A 6000-nucleotide genomic window follows, 5' to 3' on the forward strand; every position below is an offset into this window, starting at 1 on the left:
CCCCCCCTTTCGGTCTGATGGGGGAGCGGAGGGTCCCAAGTTAGACTGGACTGGGACTCTAGCTACTGACACCGCTCTTTTGTTCTCTTGCAGCCTCTGCACCCCAGCCGATCTCTTGCTCGCAGCCGCTAAGGTGTTATGAGTTGCTCCGCTCGTGTTGGCCACAGCCAGGAAATAATTTGCCTTTGCCCCTGCTACGGCCCCCGCTCTGTCTGTGAAGGTGGCAGCAGCTCCTGTACTAAACTTAGATTTTGCCTGTCCCACAGTTGGATTTATCCTTTCTGTGCGCGTGGTTAACGCTGTCCCGGCACTCGCATCTGCTGTCTCTGCCTGGACCACAATAGCAGGAACTAAAAGTTCTTCACTAGTCAGAGCAACAACTAGGACTAGCTTTTCCTGTCTTCGCTTTATTGTGCTCGCCACAGTTTTAAACTTCGGGATTGCTTTCTGCTCTAATTTCGTTCTCTCTGTCCCCAGATCTTTTCCTGTCACACGCATTCTCACTGTATCACACACAGTTAACACTTTTTTCCTCACGGCGCCAGCCAGTTCTGTCGCCATGGTAACGACCATTCCGGAAGCCTCCCCTGCTCTCTGAGCCAGGAGTTCTGTTACCGCAGTAACGGCTGTTCTTATAATCGCCTCACCGCCCACCGTACTAACTTTCTGCTTTCTGTTCTGATATACTGCCCAAGCTATCTCTAATAATTTCTTCTTTATATCGTTTGTGGACTGCCCCACAAACAGGTATACCAGCTGTTTCTTTCCCAAGTCTGATTCTAAATCAATATCAATATATTTTCTAACAGCATCTTTCAATCTGCTCAAAAAGTCTGTGGGCGACTCATTTGCTTTTTGCCTGGCTTCATACATTTTGACCCAACTTATTTCTCTTGTCGTTTCCTCTACAACAGTACAGCCCGCAGCAAACTTTGGGGTCTCTCTTGCACTCTCTTACACTCTCTTGCACTTTCTTACACTCTCTTGCACTCTCTTACACTCTCTTGCACTTTCTTACAGCTCTCATATCAGTAGCGTCACCGACAGAATCAACTGCCTGAGCACCCATCAGCGGTGCTGGGCTACTCGTTCTCAGAAACACCTCTACATTTGGGGCCGTCGCCCCCCCTGGGGCCGACGCCTTCTCTTCACTGCTACTGATACAACTATCAACCTTAGCTGTTACTAGTTTCTCTACTTTTGAGCTCACTTCTGCCATTGTTATGGCAACTTTATCTACCCCGGCAAAGCTGCCAGCTGCTGCAGAGCTACAGACTGCTTCCCTGCTCGGTGGAACAGACAGGGCAGACCCCGCAGCCATTGCCCCTGTGGGGCCGGGAGTTTCTCTTGCTGTTACTCCCGTTGCAATCAAACTAGATGTTATTTCTGGGCTAGCCAGCCCCGCAGCGTCTGCGTAAGCCTCCCTCTGCTCTGCCGCGCTGAAAGCGGCTTCAACAAAAGTTGATTTCACCTGCACCTCTGTGCGTACTCCAACTAAACCGACAGGACTCACTCCCGCTGGACCCGAGCTAACTTCTCCAGAGGCTTTAATTTGCCTAATCCCTCCCGGTGCAGCCAGATCCGCACCAGGGGGTCCTTCAATGGCTCCTTCCTGCTCAGCCAGAGCCGGTCCAGGAGGAGCAACCACCACCCCGGCAGCTCCAACTCCCCCCACCGCTGCTGCAGCAGGGAGTCCGATTTGTGGAACTCCCGGGCTACTCTCTCTCCTGTCAGGTGATATCAACATATCTAAATCATCCTCTCTGGTGTTCTTAAATAGGATTTGTGGGATAGGAGCAGCTTTGACTCGATCTTTCTTTTTCCCTCTTTTTCTAACTCTATTTCCGATTTTTCTGCCCTTTCTGAGCTTTCGTTTCTCTTACCTTCCACCCCCAATCCAGGGCGTGTTAATAGGAACAAAAACAACTCTGCATATCGAATTTCCCGCCACCTCTGTTCTACATGTAAAAGCGAGATTAATTGAAACACTGTGTTCAGTTCAAACGGACCAAATTCCGGCCATGCTACTTCTCTCATTTGTCCAAACAACGGCCAAGCATTTAGAGACAGCCTACACAGCTCTTCCTTCTTTAAAGATGTCTCAGAACCAGCTAACGTGTTCCAATGTTTTAAAACCAAACTCAGGGGGATTCTTTAGGGATCTTAAATTTTGAATCCACACCACCCATGCTTGCAAAACAAAAGCAAACCACAGTCACACACTGGGTTTCGAACTTGCTACCTTTAGGTTACAAGGCTGTTTCGCAACCTCTCAGCTATTTACCAAGTCACACCGACTCCAGAGTCCCACTGGCTCTCCCACAGCGTCAGAGCACCGGAGGGCGTCCCCTCCAAACCACACAGCCCTAGGCTGACCCGCTCTGACCTGGGTAACTGGCGAACCCCCGTTCGCCTCCCCTGAAAATTGACTCTCTAGACTGTTCCGAGGGCCCAAGTCAAAATTTTCAGGAAACCCAACCTCTATTCCCCCTCCTCCCCCTCCCTCCCTCCCTCTCCCCTGTCCTCCGACAAGTGCTAGTGAAAGCTCCCTTAACGAAGCAATACTTGCTTCCAGGGGGGCCGAGTGCTCAAGAGAAACAGGATACGCGGGGGGGGGCAGAGGGCGGGAAGAGGTGAAGAAGGGAAGACAAAATGCAGCAGTGGTTCTGTTGCCGTTATGACAAATAGAGTGTCCTTGCTCTATGAAAAAGGTTGAAAATGTTCGAGGTAATATCCTGTCCATTCCCGTCGTATTTGTCTTTTGCATGGAGAGTTGTACAAGATTTACAAGTTAATATTAGCAAATACGCCTTAAATTCCCTTTAAGTTGTGAGACTGATGAGAACTACACAGTCAATAACAACTTACGATGTGTGTGTGAATGATGGATGACTGAGGTGGCCACCTAAATGCATGACTGGAAATAGACTGTGTGAGAGAGAGAAGCTGCGTGAAGATGTAACTGTGTAGATTTAAAAATACTTTCCACCAGTGTCAAGATTTTAAAGAGATGTGTAAGATGATTCTGTTGAACCGTAGTGACTCCTTATTCTGAATGGTATATGAATTCTTCAAATTCCCACCATGAGTAATTCCACTCTTATGAAAACTGGTGAGGTTTTAGTTATTTCAAGACTAGCCCTGTCTGGCTAGCCATATGATCAGGACTGAAGTTAAATAAGAGGTTCTTACACAAATTTGGTGTTCTATTTCAGCCTTGTTTCAGAGGTTTATAGAGGTTAAATCTCAGGTGGAACCTTTCCCCTGGTGCTGTTCTTTTTTCATGTGTCATGCTGCCCATGGGCTGTAGCTGTGTGGGCTGTGCAGGAGGCAGAGTCATTTGAGCTTTTCTGTGTTTTCCAGGGTTTGAATCAAGGGTTGTCGATGTTGCTGCCCTGTTTGATCAGCTTGTTGCGGGGGGGCCCTGCAACCTGTCAGGACCATCCTGCGTCCTTTCTCAGAAGCATCAACAGCATTACAGATAGTGTGTCTCTAGGCCTCCTGATTGGAGACCAGAGTACACCAGTTATGTTGATCAGTGTGGCCAGGGTTGCGATGTCGTTTCAGGGAGTCCTTGTGTCTTCTTTTCGGGGCTCCTTTCATGCGGCAGCTGGTGGCAGTATTCATCATAAAACAGCTAGTCCTTCATCCTTGGGACATGCCCTGCCTATGGCAGCTGTGTTTTCAGAAAAATGTCCTCAATGCTTGTGACTGCTGCTTGTTCTGTACCAGACGTATTGATCACATAATCTGACTAGTGGATGTTTAGCATTGTACGAAGGCAGCGTGGGTTAACTGTCTTGTTAATCAACCATTCTAGTAGCACAATTGCGGGATTTGGGGATTTTTTGTTCATGTTGCAGTCATTGATGCTAACTATACGAGGCAGATTTGTGCTATGGTCTCCACACCTTATCCTTCAGTGACAATTCCTAAAGGGACACAAATGGCTCAATTTGTATCTTTTCTGAGTTGTGTTCCCCCAGCAGAGCCTCGTGAGCGTCGGGATGGAGGATTTGGTTCTACTGATGCACCACAAGTCTTTTGGTCAGTGCTGATCTCTGCACAACGCCCACAGCTGACCTGCACTCTCTACGATACTTGAAGCTTGCTGTCTGTTGTCCAGGCAGACGAACTTCTGCATTCAGGACCTGACGTAACTATCATGGCATGGACATCCTGGCCAGCCTCCTGGCCTGTGGTCACGCCAGGGGTTTGGGTTGTGAGACTAGGAGGTACTGCTCAGAATTTTCTTTTAGAACGTACAGATCCTGTGTGACTTCAGCAGTGGCTCATACCTACAGAACAGCTGTTGGCTCTGCAACAGCTTGTTAAAGACCAGCTTGATGTTGATCACATTGAACCATCTCAGAATCCTTTAATCACCCCTGTCTTTGTGATAAAGAAAAGATCTGTGAAATGAAGATTGTTGCATGGTCTCAGACAGGTAGTGCGGTCATGGTTACCATGTCGGCATTGGTTAATTGACCCCTTCTATGCTTCCTGCTGAATAACCCATTGTTATTATTAATTTGACAGATTGTTTTTTCACAATCCAGTTAGACCCCAGTTATTAAAAAAAAAATAAAAATCACATTTTCAGTTCCATCTATTGATCGTGCAGAACCTTACAAGTGTTATACATAGAATACCCTCTCCCAGGAAATTAAAATATTCCTATAATTTATCAGTGGTTTATGATTCCAACATTATCTCCTGTAATTTTCTGACTGTCTTTTGTTGTCATTATATAGGTAATATTTTTGCTGGCTGTGGCCACTGAGGATCAGCTGGGTGTGTTGGAAGCTGAAACCAGAAAGAGTCTACAATCCTTTGGCCTAGTAGTTGCTCCTGAGAAGGTGCAGCGAGAGGAACCCTGGAAGTATTTAGGGTTCAAAATTACACGGAAAGCAGTTATTTCTCAGCCAGTTCAATTGGATATTGATGTCAAAACTCTCACTGATGTACAAACAGGGTCTTTGAATTGGATTAGGTCCTATTTGGAATTGGCAAACACCCAGTTGGCACCTCTATTTGACCTACTCAAACATTCTGACAATCCTCAGGAACCAAGGGAACTGACTAAAAGAGCAGTTCAAACCATCGAGCAAGTAGAGCAGGCTTTATATTCTAAATTTGTTTCACGAATTGATCATTGTTAAATTGTCTAATTTTTTATTTTTGTGGATCACAGTGTTCCTTTTGGGGCATTGGTACAGTGGTTTGACCATTGGTCTGATCTACTGCACATCATTGAGGCTAGAAAAAGGTGTGTAGAGTGTTCTGGCAGAAATCCAGCATGCATTGTTGTACCTGTACAATCTCGTTACTTTGAGTGGTGCCTTGAAAACAAATGTGAATTGCAAGCTGCTTTAGCTGGGTTCCACAGCCAAATTTCTTATCATTTACCTTCACATTCCCTTCTTAAGTTTTTTTTTTCTTTTAGGGAAATTTCAACTGGACAAAAACACTACGCAGTGCAGAGCCCCTTGATGGCCTTACAGTCTTTGCAGACAGCTCGAGGAAGACAAGTGAAGCTGCGGTAGCGTGGAAAGCAGAATGTGGATGATAACATCAAATTGTTCATCAAGAGGGTTCTCTTCAAATTGTGGAACTTCGAGTTGTAACTCTTGCTTTTCAGTTATTTCCTAATCAGCCTTTAAATGTTATTACTGATTCTGCATATGTTGTTAATTTATTACAGCAACTCTCTCAGGCGGTGTTCTATTGTCCATCTCCAGGTCTTATTTTTCAAGTTTTGTTTGAGCTCTAGAGAACTCTTTTGCAGAGGCCTGTTCCTTATTTTGTGCTACATGTTTGTAGTCATACCTCTTTGCGAGGTTTCTTCACAGAGGGTAATGTCCGAGCAGATGCTTTTGTTTTTGCTGTCGCTGTGAGACTTGTTCCTAACATTCACCAGCAAGCTGTCTTGTCTCATTAGGGTTTTTTTATTATCAAGGTGCAGAAGCTTTCAGATGTCGATTTGGCTTGACTCATTCT

Source organism: Pseudopipra pipra, chromosome W (assembly GCF_036250125.1).
Source record: "Pseudopipra pipra isolate bDixPip1 chromosome W, bDixPip1.hap1, whole genome shotgun sequence".
In the NCBI taxonomy this organism is placed as follows: domain Eukaryota; kingdom Metazoa; phylum Chordata; class Aves; order Passeriformes; family Pipridae; genus Pseudopipra; species Pseudopipra pipra.